The following is a 15,086-nucleotide window of genomic DNA, read 5'->3' as shown; positions in this document are numbered from 1 at the left end:
TTTGAACTTTGCACACAAATTAGGGAATTCCTTCTCTCTTGGGCATGTGGACCCTGGCGGGGAGCCTCAGGGCAGACGACGGACGTGGCTTCATGACCCAGGGAAGTGTGTGGGGAGGGGTTGCCAGTGGGATCCTGGCCTTGCGGTTGGATGCCGGGGGCCCTGCCTGGAGTGGAACCAGGAGAGCCTGCAGCTTGCTTCCAGAAGGTGGGTCACCTTCCCTGCACTGCTGTTCTGGGCTGGGATGAGACCGGAGCATGGATGTGAGCCTAATGTCCCGAGGCCTTCTGTGGAGACGCCATGTGTCACAAGGTCATGAGACGGTCCCTCTTGGCTGCAAAAGCAGGCAGGCCTCGAGAGCGAAGGTGGAGCATTCCCTCCACTCTGGGATGTGAGGGCCAGGGCGGGCGCTTGTAAACTCGCAGCTTGGGCCCTTCGACAGTTCAGATAATGGAAGGAACTCTGACCCTCGGATGTCTCATCTTATTCCCGCCCCAGCCCCAGCACGCCGTCACGGCCCTGCTGATAAGTTTTCGAGGCCTATAGGCAAAGTCAGTCTGAGCCCCTTCCTGCTATTTCACAAAGGCATCAAAGCCTAGGACCTGACTGAGCCCAGAAGTGGACACGGGTTTCTTTCCCCCCAGCCCAGCGGGCTCAGGGCACTCACTGGCCATCTACATAGCAGTTCACCTGAGCAAAATGATTGATTGTCATATTTGCCTCCTTGCCATGCGCTTGAAGGATCACCTAGAGGTCTGGGCGTTCCTGCAGCCACCTCCATTCACTACTCAGTGTGTTCACCGAGTCAGATGTACACGCTAGTGAGTTGCCGGCACCACACTCCATCTCGTAAGGACAACACTTAGGTTATGGGAACCAGCGGCTTTCAGAGGCATTCTCCCTGCTGTTAGGGTCTCGTTTCTCAAGACCCATCCTCCAGTAAGGTGACACACCTGCCTACTGCACTGAGGGGCTCCTGCCCAGGCCCCAGGTGGCAAGGTTTCCTCTTGTGCCCTCATCACGGAGGAAGCCAAGGGCCAGCCCTCCCTGTGCCTGACAGACGCCCGCCCTGGGGAATTAGGCTGCATTACTGCCGTATAACTTGCTGTAATCTCTGCTGCAAAGGAGCTTATGTGCTTCAGCTGGAGGGGGGTGGTGGTCTGTCAGCTCAAGCGGCTGCACAGGGCTGCTACCTGCCGCGGTGGGTCCCGCTGTGCTTGCTAAACCCTTGAAAGATGGTCCCTTCTGTTCTGCTTGAAATGAAAATGCTCGCACCAAATCTGCTTAGTCTAACCTGTTATAAATGCATTGAAAATGTAAAGGTTACAATGCAATGGATCAAATTACAGTAACTGATTTTGAATGGCTTCCAGTAGAAAGCAGATGCTTCAGTTAGGTTTGGTTTTCTGCAGGGGTGTTGGGGTGAGGGAGGGGGTGTAGATTTTCACCGGAAACTATCACGTCAAACAGATTAGGGGCTGGCTTGTCATCAGTGCAGTTAAACCACTTAAATGTCTTTTGTCAGATATTTCTTACTGCGTTTAATTTACCATTCATGAGATTCAGTGATGAGGGTCTTCATTTCTTACTAATACAGACAAAAATGAAATGTCCTTTAAAGAACGTTCTAGCTACATTTCCTTTCAAACTGTAAGAGTAGTCGGTTATGCCTGACCGCTTTTTAATGAGAAAATATAATAAGAAATTGATCAAATCACTTAATAGCAAAGTGGTTGGGCAAGCTCTGGAAAATGCTTAAATGAAGCTGGCTTATCTGCAATGAATTTCTCTCCATCACAGTCAAGTCGGCGATGCCCCCGGGCTGCCGCTGCCCCCTTCTGCTCACCAACTTGCCATGACTCATCCCCTTGGTTCACGCCACAGCCCCCCGCATGCCTCGCTCGCTGCTCCACGTGTGACTCTACTGGAGAAAAGAAATGCTTCCAGCCAAGCCTTAGAGCCACCTTCAGATTCATTCATTCTGAATTAAGTTTGGGTTAAGTTTTAGGCAAAAGCTCAGAAAGGGGAATTTCATTTATAGCCTCAAAAGCCCTGGGCACACCCCGAGGTCTGAAGCTAGAAATGAATCATTTCTAAAAGTGCACTTTCAAATGATCCCATTAGTGTTGTGAAGGAAGCATTTTGGATATTGTTTTTTTGGGGGGTTTTTTGTTTGTTTGTTTTGTTTTTTTCTAGAGAGAGTCTCCCTCTGTCACCCAGGCTGGAGTGCAGTGGTGCAATCTCGGCTCACTGCAACCTCCACCTCCCAGGATCAGGTGATTCTCGTGCCTCAGCCTCCCAAGTAGCTGGGACCACAGGCATGTGCCACCACCCCAGGTTAATTTTTCATATTTTTATGAAAATGAGACGGGATTTCACTACGTTGAAACCCTCTGCGGGGTAGAGACGGGGTTTCACTATGTTGGCCGGGCTGGTCTTGAACTCCTGGCCTCAAGTGATGGATCTGCCTCAGCCTCCGAAAGTGCTGGGATTACAGGCATGAGCCACTGCACCCGGCCTGCAGTTTGGATTTTTGAACAGATTCTATTTCTTCCATGGGAAATAGCAATGTAACTGCAGCAGAGGATATCCATATAGGGAAGTAGAGAAGGGAAAGGAAAGACCAGGCCCTTCCTCTGTACCACCCTGTTCCCAGTCTGCCGAGTTCCCGTCAGGGGCTGTGGCAGTTACCGTTTGATGTAAGGGTGCACATACCATACAATTTGACATCTTGCTTTTTTTCCGTCCATTTAAAACACATTGGTCCTGTGAGACTGCCCGGGAAGGCTGCCTTCTCTCCTACAGTTGGGCGTCTCCCTCCTGCTGGCCATCTCCAGCGTCCCGTGGTTCCATCCTGAGTCAGAGGATGCAGTGAGCATCTTTCCACATCACCCTTTTCGTACTTTGGATCATCCTCTTCCAGGGCTGAGGGACTTTGGGGCTTGGCCATTTCTGATATAACACTAAGTTGTCTGGCGTTTTGTTTTATTTGGTCAACGTTGACATTTTGTACCTACTAGCTTGTTCCAATAAAACCTTTTTAAAAATAAGCCTGAAAAGTGAAATGACCTTTAAGAAATACTGTGAGAATATTGCACAGTGTCTTGGATCCCTCATCCTGTGAGAATATTGCACAGAGCGTCTTGGATCCCTCATCCTGTGAGAATATTGCACACAGCGTCTTGGATCCCTCATCCTGTGAGAATATTGCACAGAGCGTCTTGGATCCCTCATCCTGTGAGAATATTGCACACAGAGTCTTGGATCCCTCATCCTGTGAGAATATTGCACACAGAGTCTTGGATCCCTCATCCTGTGAAAATGGCAACTCCGCAGACCCAACTCTATGACTGCAGAGCTTGAGTCAGGACAAAGTGAGACAGATTTATTGATGACTCAGGGAGCGAGAAGAGGCACGTTCCAGACAGAGGGCCTGTTCGGGAATGAGGTACACTCCACTTCTAGGAAGCTGGCGCTCATTCCAAGAGCTGGGACAGGGAGGGGCGTGGAGTGGAAGTGGGTAGCCTGAGATAAGAGCAGCTCTTTCCAGACTTGGTGGCGGCGGAAGCGTTGGACGAGATGTGGACATGACCAGAGGCACCGGGTCTCCGTTTGGGCAGCCAGGAGTGATTTCCTAGTGGGAATTTGCAAACAGATGGGAATACATTTTGATATGCATAGATGGAATTACTGACCACCTTTACCTATGTTCTAGGCAAGTTTTGAAGATTGATATTATATTTTATATAATGCCATATAGAAAATATATATCGGTTATGATTTATCATTATGTGGTTTCTGTGCTACTTGGAAGGCACGGCACATTATTAGATCTGAAGATAATGTTTGGCTGTGGGGTGGACTGGAGTCCAGGGACCTGGGGATGCTGTGAATGAGCTGGAGTCCAGGGGCCTGGGGACGCTGTGAGTGAGCTGGAGTCCGGGGGCCTGGGGACGCTGTGAGTGAGCTGGAGTCCAGGGGCCTGGGGACGCTGTGAGTGAGCACTTTTGTAGGAGTATCAGGTGATGAAGGGAAGACGCGGGGCATCTCGTGGCAGAAAGGGCAGCAGCAGTGAGCTGGGGGTCTCTGAGAGAGGGTCGTGGGCTCCAGGAGAGCAGTTGTTAACAACACGTGCCTTCCCGGCGTCCCCAGGGCTAGAGCAGCCCAAAGGTCTGAGGCGGCTCCCCACGCAGCGCCTGGGTAATGAGCAGTTAGGATAATGATTCATGGGCCTTCTTTAAAATTAGATTTGGGGATGGGCCTTTCTGCTAAGAGGATGTGCCTTCCAGCAGGAACTCAGCAGCCCGGCTTCTCGAAGGCGGGTGTCAGTGCACTCACCATCTGGGCCGCATCCTCAGGAGGAGGTGACATATGTGTTCCATCAGCTCGGCGGGAGAGGAGGGCCCTGTGCAGCCCCAGCTGGTTTCCCAGGGTCCACCAGCAGCTGCTGGGCAGCCTTGACTGCTCTGCCTGCCCAGAAGTCGGGTCTCTGCTGCCAGGCCTTCCCTGAAGAATGCTTGGTTTCCACGTCACACCTGATCTGGGGCCCTGGCTGAATGCCCTGTGGTATCATCTCACCGCCTTGTCCCCGAGCTGAGGGCTGGTGCAGTGGCCTTTCCCTCTGAGTCGCTGCTGTTGCAGCCAACCGCCCTGAGTGGCTTTGGGAGGTGAGTTTGTCACAGAATGGCTCCGTTTTGCCCCCGTGCCCTGTCCCTTTTCACCCACACAAGGGCCCTGTCCGCGCGCGGCTCCACTTGCCCGCCTTTCCTGGCCTCGTGGATCTGCCTTTCTTCTGCCTCCACAGCAGTCAGTTTCAAGTTAGAAGGAAAATATCCACAGGCCACAGGATTTGGGAGAAAATGGGATGCATATGGACTTTTGTAGGTTTGGGACTAAAACACTGCACATTGTCTTAAAATGAATTGTCTGAGAGGATGTCGAGTTGCCAACTTTGAGGACAGCTGCTGTGCAAATTGAATCCATTTGCAGATTTTGACATCAGAAACACAATTCCTATTTGGGACAAGACCTCACTGTGTTTGGGTTCTGAATGGTGAGCAGGTAGCTGTTATGGCTAATGTCAGAGTTTCGCCAAGCTGCAGCCACCTCAGTGAGCACTAAAACCAAATCCAGCCGTGCTGCAGTGATTCCTGTGAGCCCTCAGCAGAATGTCCCTCTGCAGGAGACTTGATGCTTGAATATGGCTCCAGAAGAAGTAACTAAATTGTCCATCCTGAAGTCACAGAGCAGGCCTGGGCTTGGGGGCAGAGTGGGAGATAGTGATTCTGTTATACTGTCAGATATTTTCCTATATCCCACTGTATACACCAACCTGTATATAAAACCCATGAGAGACTAGGGTAAAGGGCAGTGAATACAAATACCAAGACCTGGATTAGTTGTGAGCTGTGTGCTTGGCACTGTGGAACCAGGCTGACCTGAGTTGGAGTCAGTGGTGGTCTGAAGCCAGCTAGGGACTGGCTCATGAAAATGGATCCCCAGCTCCACATTCAATGACATCATACTGGTCACTGAAATTGGCTGAGGTGGGAGTATTTACACGACAAGAAATGGCACATGCTTCAAAGCAGGCTTTTTTTTTTTTTTAATTGGACTTACCAGCATAGCATTGGTTTGGATCAACTCCACAGACAGTTGGCCAGGCCCTGTGCCAGTGTGCCTGCAGCTGTGTGACCTTGGACAAGTTCCATGTACCGGAGCTCAGCTTCCTCCTCTGCAAAATGGGCATAGTTACCAGTATCTCCCAAGACTGATGGGAGAATGAACAGAATCTGGCCCTCCTCCTGTCACTTCATTTCAGTTTGGTGTCACCTCCCCACTATCTCCCCACCTGGTAGCATCAGCTGCTCAGAACTCCTTCCAGACCCACATCCCATGAGTCACCAGGTCCCACAAACCCTCCTGGATAAGGTCCTAGGATGCTCCTCCCACCCCCTCATCTCTTGACAAAGCTGCATTTACAGGGCATGCCCTGCCCATTTCCTGCTCCTCCAGTCCAGCCTCTTCCTTAAAAAAAAAAGAAAAACAAATCTTATCTGGACTCTCCTGCTTAGACTGAACCGGTTCAGGCCCAGACTTCCTGGCTTAACTGGGCTGAGGCTCTTCTCGACCGGCATTGCCTGTATTTCTGACCTCATCTGTTCTCCACAGCCCCCACCCCATCACCACTGCCCCCCAGTCACCTCCTCCTGAAGAGGAAGCCAGGCAGTGACTTCTTGGAAGCGATGCTTTTCCCCCAGGGCTTCCTGTGCCTGGAATGCCCAGCCCTCGCTGCCCTGGGCGCACTTCCTGATTCGGGGGCAATGAGACCTTCTCTCTGGGCATGTTAGGCAGGGTTTTAGCCGTGCCTCCCCCCACCCTCAGCCCGGGCCCCTTTCCACCTGCCATGAATGGATCTCACTCCCAGCTGGGGACTGTGTCTTGATCTACTGGGTGCCTGCTGCCCCACCAGGCTGGCCAAGCCCATGCACACCCAGCTTTGTGGCCCCCCCGGGGGTCTGGGAGGTTATGGTGTGCAGCCAAGATTAGTTACCCTTCACTTCTGTTCTAGCCTCTCAGCTGGGTTTGCCAAAGGAAAATAACAGCTAAAATTAGATATTTCTATAAAGACAGCCTGGGACATTCAGTTTTTAGGTAAAAACAATCAAATAGCTTTCAATGTAAGAACAAGAACCTGACTTCACAGATATGGAATGTTTCACTCTTGAATCATAAAGTTAACATTTACGGAACCATTGCTAAGTGCCAGGCACTTCATATAAGTTACTTCATTTACTGTTCCCCTATCTCTGTGAGATCAGAATTCTTGACCTCAGTTTACAGATGAGGACTAGAAGGTCAGGGAGCTCAGGTGACGTGCCCAAGGTCATGGAGCCAATAAATGGCAGATCTAAAATTCATACCAGATCAGTCTTATTCCAAAATCCATGTTGGGGGGAGAGGGGAAATGCAGTGCCAGAGAGATTTAAGATCCTCAATTTAGACTGCTGGCAGGGTACCAAGAAATGGCAGCCCCTTGAATACGATGTTTTACAGTAAAGCTCATAAATAGTTTACCTGTTTAATTTTTCTCTGCCTTTTAAAAGTTTGTTTTTTTTAAGATTCCCTAAACATACTATTCAATATAGATGCAGTAAAATCGTTTTTCTTCAAAATACACAGTATTCAGAAGATTCTAGTTTCAGGAATTGTAGAGTAGCTCATATCTTATAAACTATGGACAAAGTAGCAACCACCACGACAAAAAGAAACAGCTATTTGAAGGCCCTGGAGAATAACAAAGATCAGGTAGAAACTTGAGAGAATTTGATGCTTGATAAAAAGGAACTGCATGGGGTGAGATGCATGTTACTTATACAGCCCCTTCCTGGAGGGCACTTTCTAGGCCATAGCACTTAGGAGCTAGAACTCAAAAAGTTCCATTATTATTGGCTTGAGATCTTGTAGGATGAGGGGTTTAGAGCTGCCAGAGTAGCTGGAAGTGGAGGAGGGAAATCCCAAAAAGAAGGGAGACTAAAGGATGGGACTCCCAAGTCTGCATATTAACCCCCTTCTCAGTCTCAATTAACTCCTAATCATGTTTGCATGGGGGAGACTTCAAGGAACCCAAAAGAAAGTAATCGCTTGGGGGGCTTGAAAAAGCCAATCAGAGATTTCCCATTGCAACAAAGTCAGAGTTTGGAGTTAGAGTCCCACTAAGTTATATGAGGCTTCATAAACACCTTTGGATTTCCACTGAAACCCCAAGAGGGTTATATATTAGGAACAAAGACTAGGTCTTATATTTATCTAAGACCAATGGCAAAAACAAAACAGACCTTCCCTAATAAAGTGTGAAAACCAAGCCTCCACAAAAATCAATACTCTTCAGAGGAAGATAACATAATCCAGAGCTTATACAACAGATCATCTATGATGTTCAGAATTCCTTCTTAGTCAAGCCTTTCTTAGTGCCTTGGGCAGTTTTAGTCGTAGCTTCCCATCCTCACTCTGGACTCTGCATCAAGCCCTGTAAATTCTAGCACTTCTTGCCAAGATCTGCTGGTTGTCTGGCTGCCATGCAAGACTATTAACTTTTTATTAGCAGGCATGTGAAGAAACGGGGAACTGTAACATATAGTCAAGAGAAAAATCAGGCAATAGAAGTAAACCTTGAGATGAACCAGGAGGTCAAATTAGCAGATAAGAACTTTAAAACAGCTCTTATAAAAATACTCAAGGACAACCTCTGCTTTCCAGTTTCAAGAGATTCTCCTGCCTCAGCCTCCCGAGTAGTTGGGGTTACAGGCACCTGCCGCCGCACCCGGCTAATTTTTGTATTTTTAGTAGGGACAGGGTTTCACCATGTTGGCCAGGCTGGTCTAGGACTCCTGACCTCAGGTGATCCACCCGCCTGGCCTCCCAAAATGATGGGATTACAGGCATGAGCCACTGCACCTAGCCAAACTTTTAAACTGTTTTGTAGAGATGGGGTCTCACTATGTTGCCCAGGCTGGTATCAAACTCTTGGCTTCAAGCAATCTGCCTGTCTTAACCTCCCAAAATGCTGGGATTACAGGCATGAGCCACTGTTCCTGGCCTGTTCTGTTTCTTTACCTGGTGTTCATGTTATAATTATTGTTTAAACTGTGCATATGTTAATGGCCTCTTTTATATTTATGAGCTACCTCACAAAAGAAATGAGTTAAAACATAAACTGAACTATAGTACAATATTCTGTATTCATTCAAACTTGTCTTCCTGAAGACAATTCTACAACATGGGAAAATGCTCGCATAGTAAAAAGAATAAAAAGCAAGTTATAAAACTGTATTCACATTATGATCCCAGCTTAGAAGAGAATATATATATTTACAGAGATCCACAGAGAAAAGACTGAATGGAAAAACCTCAAAAATGCTAAGTGATTATTTTGTTTTGTATACTCTTAAGTAACTCCAAATATTTCACAATGAATAGGTGTCAATTTTATAGTCTTAAATAGGGAACTAACAAACGGTGTTTAAGTTCTCTGCAGAAAGGTCTGAAATAAGACTTACCAAATTATTTCTATCACTCAGGATCTAGGGAGGGAAATGAAAACCACTTCATGGCTGGGCACGGTGGCTCACACCTGTAATCCCAGCACTTTGGGAGGCCGAGGCGGGCAGATCACAAGGTCAGGAGATCGAGACCATCCTGGCTAACATGGTGAAACCCTGTCTCCACTAAAAAAATACAAAAAAATTAGCTGGGCGTGGTGGCGGGCGCCTGTAGTCCCAGCTTCTCAGGAGGCTGAGGCAGGAGAATGGCGTGAACCCGGGAGGTGGAGCTTGCAGTGAGCCGAGATCGCGCCCCTGCAGTCCGGCCTGGGCGACAGAGCAAGACTCCATCTCAAAAAAAAAAAAAGAAGACCACTTCAGGCATTTTCAGCGCTAAGGCATTTAATAGAGAGGATTTAGGGCTGCTGAAAACAGTACCAAGGCTGGGTACCTCTGGCTTACACTGTCTCATGGTTCTGGGGCTGGAGGTCCAAGCTCAAGGTGTCAGCAGGGCGGGCTCCTTCTGAGGCTGTGAGGGAAGGTCTGCAAGCCAGGGTCTTCAAGGTCTGTTCCAGGCCTTTTTCCTTGGCTTGCAAAGGGCCATCTTCTCCTGTGTCTTCACATTGTCTTCCTTTGACTCATGTCTGTGTCCAAATTTCCTCTTTGTGTAAGTGTAATCTCCCAGTGGGTTCACCTTGCCCACTGCCTAGATGGAGCCAATTCATCAAGACACAGGAATTGCAATAGAGAAAGAGTAATTCGTGCAGAGCCAGCTGTGCAAGAGCCTGGAGTTTTAACATTGAATCGGTCTCCCCAAGCATTCGGGGAGCAGCGTTTTTAAGAATAACTTGGTGGGTGCGGGGAGCCAGCGAGCCGGGAGTGCCGACTGGTCAGGGATGAAATCAAATGGAGTCAGAGCTGTCTTCTTGCACTGAGTCAGTTCCTGGGTGGGGGCCACAAGATCAGATGAGCCAGCTTATCGATCTGGGTGGTGCCAGCTCATCCATCAAGAGCAGGGTCAGCAAAATGTCTCAAGCACTGATCTTAGGAGCAGTTTAGGGAGGATGGGAATCTTGTAGCCTCCAGCTGCATGACTCCTAAACCATAATTTCTAATCTTTTGACTAATGTTAGTCCTACAAAGGGGATCTTGTCCCCAGGCAAGAAGGAGGCCTGCTTTGGGGAAAGGCTACCATCATCTTTGTTTCAAACTATAAACTATAAACTAAGTCTCTCCCAAAGTTAGTTCAGCCTATGCCCAGGAATGAACAAGGACAGCTTGGAAGTTAGAAGCAAGATGGAGTTGATTAAGTTAGATCTCTTTCACTGTCTCGGTCATAATTTTGCAAAGGCGGTTTCGTAAGGACAATTGTCATGTTGTATTAGGACCCACTCTTTTCCAGCATGACCTCATCTTGGCCTAACTAACTACATCTGCAATGGCTGTATTTCTAAATAAGGTCACATTCTGAGGTACTGGGGGTTAGGACTCCAACTTATGAATTGGGGAGGGGGTTGGACACAATTTAATCCATAACAGTACTGTTTAAGGTTTTTACAAAAAGCACATATAATGGGGAGAGAAAAGGAAACCTAAGATTATCTGGAGATAAATAGTGGAGGCCTGGACAGATGCCATTCTGGGAGTGGCCTTCTGGAGGCAGGGACCCTCAGGGGCACGTCTGAGGCTGAAGACTGCCACTAAGTGTACAGACATCGGCCTTCTGAAATCATTCTTCCAAGTGATCACTTTGTTGGCAGTGGGACCCAAGAGCCAACATAAACTCCCATCTGCCCCTGCCACCATCTGATGTTCTCTATGTGACAGAGAAGATGCCCTGCCCTGTCTCCTGCCTCTGCTACCATTGTCTGGTTGCATCCATCTGCCACCTGGCTGGACTCACCTTGGAGGGGAGGAGGGTGCCTGTCCTTGGGGCTTGGAGTTCACACACTTCCTTATCATTCTAGATAGAGCTGGTTTGGTGCCTTGGAAAGTGTTTAGAGAGCAGAGAGAGGCCCCAGGAGAAACTGATCTCTTTATCTCGCCTGGCAAAGGCTGGGCCTCAGAGCGGGGCCACAGGCCTCTTCCTTCTACAGATGCTGCGGTGTCTCTGGATCAGAACAGGCCTCGCTCCTCCAGTAGCACCAGAAATGACTCTTGAAAGGCTGGCCTCTGGAGGGCCCCAGCTCTGCTCCTCCCCATAGGGTCTGTCCCCTTGAATGGTAAGTGGTCATCAGTGGCCGGAGGGCTGGGAGCTGAGCCATGCGGTTCCCAGTGAAGGTTTCTTCTTTCCCTCCTGGCAGGTGTTGGCTGAGACAGTGCAGATGCCTTTGTCCCTGCTGGTTGCTCCGAAACTTGGATTCTGTCCCTGGCCAGGCCCCAGTGATGCCGGCTGGTTTCCTCCAGCGGAAGAAGCTGCTCTTTTTGTGTCTGCAGATGGTCCTGCTGCAAGACACCTCTGTCAGGGCGGCTCTGGGAGAGCCAGCTGGAAGACGCTCGCTCCCCTTTCATCAAGAGGGGGCTGCTGGCTGGGCTGGCCATGACCTTGAGGTCAGCGGGTTTCTGTTCAGTGCTGCTCTGGAGATTGTTCACCCCAGCCCCGCCATATCTTGCTGCCTTCTTTTCCACACCTTTCCCCTCTTATCCATGTGGACAGGACAGTTTTAGAACCTCTTTCTGCACACCATCATATCACCCTCAACTTGCATCCTGCCACCACCCTGCTGAAAACTTTCCATGGCTCCCTGGTGCCTAAAGTGTGCTTCTCAAACTGTATTGTGTCTTGGATTTGCCTGTAGCTCATAAAAGACCAGCCCCTCCCAAGCTGTAGCTCAGAGCCATCATCAGATCACTATGATGGAACCCAAGGACCTGAATCTTAAACTCACTCCGCAGGTGATTTTTGTTTTACTTGTATAGTTTTTCTTTAAATTGTGGTAAAATATACATAACATGAAATTTACCATCGTAACCATTTTTAAGTGTGTAGTTCAGTGACATTAAGTACGGGTACAGACTGTCTCACTGCCAAATTCATGTTGAAGCCCTGACTCTGAATATGATGGGTTTTGGAGGTGGGATCTTTGGGAGGTGATTAGGTTTGGTTGACATCCTGGGAGTGGAGCCCTCATGATGGAATTAGATCCCTTATAAGAAGAGGAAATCAGATTTCTCCACGTGCTGGCACTGAGGAATGTCCACGTGAGCACAAGGCAGGAAGGTTGCTGTCTGCAAGTCAGGAAGAGAACCCTCATCAGCCCCTAGCCATGCTGGTACTCTGATCTCGGACTTCCAGCCTCCAGAACTGTGAGAAGATAAGTGTCTTTTGTTTAAGCCATTGGGTCTATATGTTATTTGTCACAGCAGGCCAAGCTGACTCAGACAACTGCGTTCACGTTGTTGTGCTACCATCACCACCATCCATTCAGAGAACTGTTTCATTTAGCAAAATTGAAACTCCATACCCATTAAATAATAACTCCCCGTTCTCCCTGCTCCCAGCTCCTGACAACGCCATTCTACTTTGTCCCTACAAATTTGACTATTCCAGGTACCTCATACAAGTGGAATCACATAGGATTTGTCCTTTTGTGCCTGGCTTATTGTGCTTAGCGTGATGTCCTCAAGGTTCATCCATGTGATAGCTTATGTCAGAATCTTTTTCCTTTTTAAGGCTGAATAATATTATATTATACGCATATTGCTTCCACCTTTTGGCTATTGTGAGATCCCGCTTTCATTTCTTTTGGGCATATATCCGGAAGTACAATTGCTTGATCACATGGTAATTTTTCTTTTCTTCTTTTTTTTTTTAGAAAAGGTCTTACTCCATCACCCAGGCTGGAGTGCAGTGGTGAGATCTCATCTCACTGCGACCTCCGCCTTCTGGGTTCAAGCAATTCTCCCACCTCAGCCTCCCGAGTAGCTGGGACTACAGGGGCGCACATGCCCGGCTAATTTTTGTATATTTTGGTAGAAACAAGGTTTCACCATGTTGGCCAGGCTGGTCTCGAACTCCTGACCTCAAGTGATCCACCCGCCTCGGCCTCCCAAAGTCCTGGGATTACAGACATGAGCCACGCCTGACCAGGATCACACAGTAATTTTATTTGGATTTTATTGAGGAAATGCCATGCTGTTTTCCACAGTGGCTACACCGTTTCACATTTCCACCAGCAGCGCACAGGGGTTCTAATTTCTCTACATCCCCACCAGCACTGGTTATTTCCTTTTTTGTTCTCTTGTAATAGCCATCCTACTGAGTGAAAAGTGGTATCTCAGATGGTTTTAATTTGCATTTCCCTAATGATTAGTGATTTAAGCATCTTTTCATGTGCTTATCGGCCATTTGTATATCTTCTCTGGAGAAATGTCTATGCAAGTCCTTTGCTCACTTTTGAGTTGGGATGTTTCTTTTGTTGTTGTTGTTGAGTTGTATCCAGAGGTGATTTTGATAGAAAGTGAGAGAGTGATGGATGGAGAGGATGAGCTGTCTGTGGGGTGTCCGGGACCCTCTGTGGGTGGCCTGACCCACCTTCTCTCTCATTTCCTGCTTCTCCCAGCAAGAATGCTTTGCCCTGGCTGGCTGTTCCCATCTCTAGCCTTTAGTTTATTCCATACCATCAGCTTGGATTGCTGTAGCAGACTGACTTTTTCTTGTCTGCACAAAACCACCCTCCTCCATCTCCAGCGATAGTTCTGGTGGGACTGTGGGTCATGGTCCCATGCTCTCCCGGCCACGTCATTGGCACGTGACCCTGGCTTGCCCAGAGCTAGTGCTCTCGTCACCCTGGTATCAGGGGTTGCCTCAAGGGGTAGGCCTGTGATCCACGCCAGTCAGGCCTTTATGTGGCTATTAGAAAAATGTCTCTTTCTGCTTGGATTACCAAGCTGGGATGATGTGAGCCTGGGCTACTGGTGGTCTCTCTTCCTTGATAGCATGACCCATCTGCAGGAAGACATAAAAGGTCAACACACAAATGAGAGCTAAGTCAAGATAAGGAAAGTGAAGAGAGAATGTGAGTGAGAGAGAGAGAGACTGAGATCATTCCTTGAGTCCTGGATCCAGCCATACCTGAAACCAGCCCACCCCGGGATATTTCAGGTGCACAAGCCAAGAGATTCCACAACATACCCCAACCCTCTTTTTTTCCACCTAAGCTGGTCTGAATTGGGTTTCTGTCACTGGTAACAGAAAAAGTTCTGACTAATGCAAATCCCTCTTCCCAGTTCCATTTCCCCATGCGTCCAACTGTCTGTCCTTCCAATTTTCATCCTGCCAAGCTCAGATCTGCCCTTTTCTGTTTTATATCTGGCCTGAAGAGCTGCTCCCTCTAGAGAGCCCCAGTAGTCAGGGGGTGAGAAGGGGGCTTTCCAGGTGCTCTGATCTCCAACCTCCTGCCCGCTGTGCCCTTTGGGAACCTCTGTACTATACACTTCTGTGTGTAGCTTGTGTGTCAGAGTGTTCTTTTAACACTCTGAGAAAGCTTATCCTGTGGCAGCTGATAGGAACTGCCCAGGAAGACATCCAGCATCCCCTTCCCTGACCAAGGCCCCTAGGGCAGCCCAAGACAACATCCTCCACCCACACCTCTGGGGCAGCTTGGGCACAGGCCCAGCCCCGGCTAAGGAGCATGGGGATCCACAGGGGCTTCCAGAGAGAGGGTGTGAAAAGGTGAGTGGCGATGGAAAAAATGACTTGGTGTTTCCTTGTTGTTGGTTTTGAGTGTGTGGCTTTATTCTTTTGCAGCTGTGATCCCTCTAGAGGGTTTTCCACCCCCGGCCCAGGAAGGGGAAGCCGCCTCCGGGTGTCCATGGGGAGCCACTGGCCCTGGTGGTTCAGTCTCTTGGTGGGGTGGTGGGTTGGGGGCTGGATCACTGGAACAGAGAACAGGATGCATGCTTTGTGGGGAGTGCGTGTAGGGGAATGGCTGGCCCTGGAATTGAGACACTTGAGACAGGGGAAGGGGCTGGGCACTGCTCAGCGGTGTTGTTCAGTGTGCAAGCGTGGTGCCTCAGTTTGCGGGCCAAGAGGGGGCGTGCACG

This window comes from Pongo abelii, chromosome 16 (genome assembly GCF_028885655.2).
Source record: "Pongo abelii isolate AG06213 chromosome 16, NHGRI_mPonAbe1-v2.0_pri, whole genome shotgun sequence".
NCBI lineage: Eukaryota > Metazoa > Chordata > Mammalia > Primates > Hominidae > Pongo > Pongo abelii.
This window is presented reverse-complemented; position numbering follows the sequence as displayed.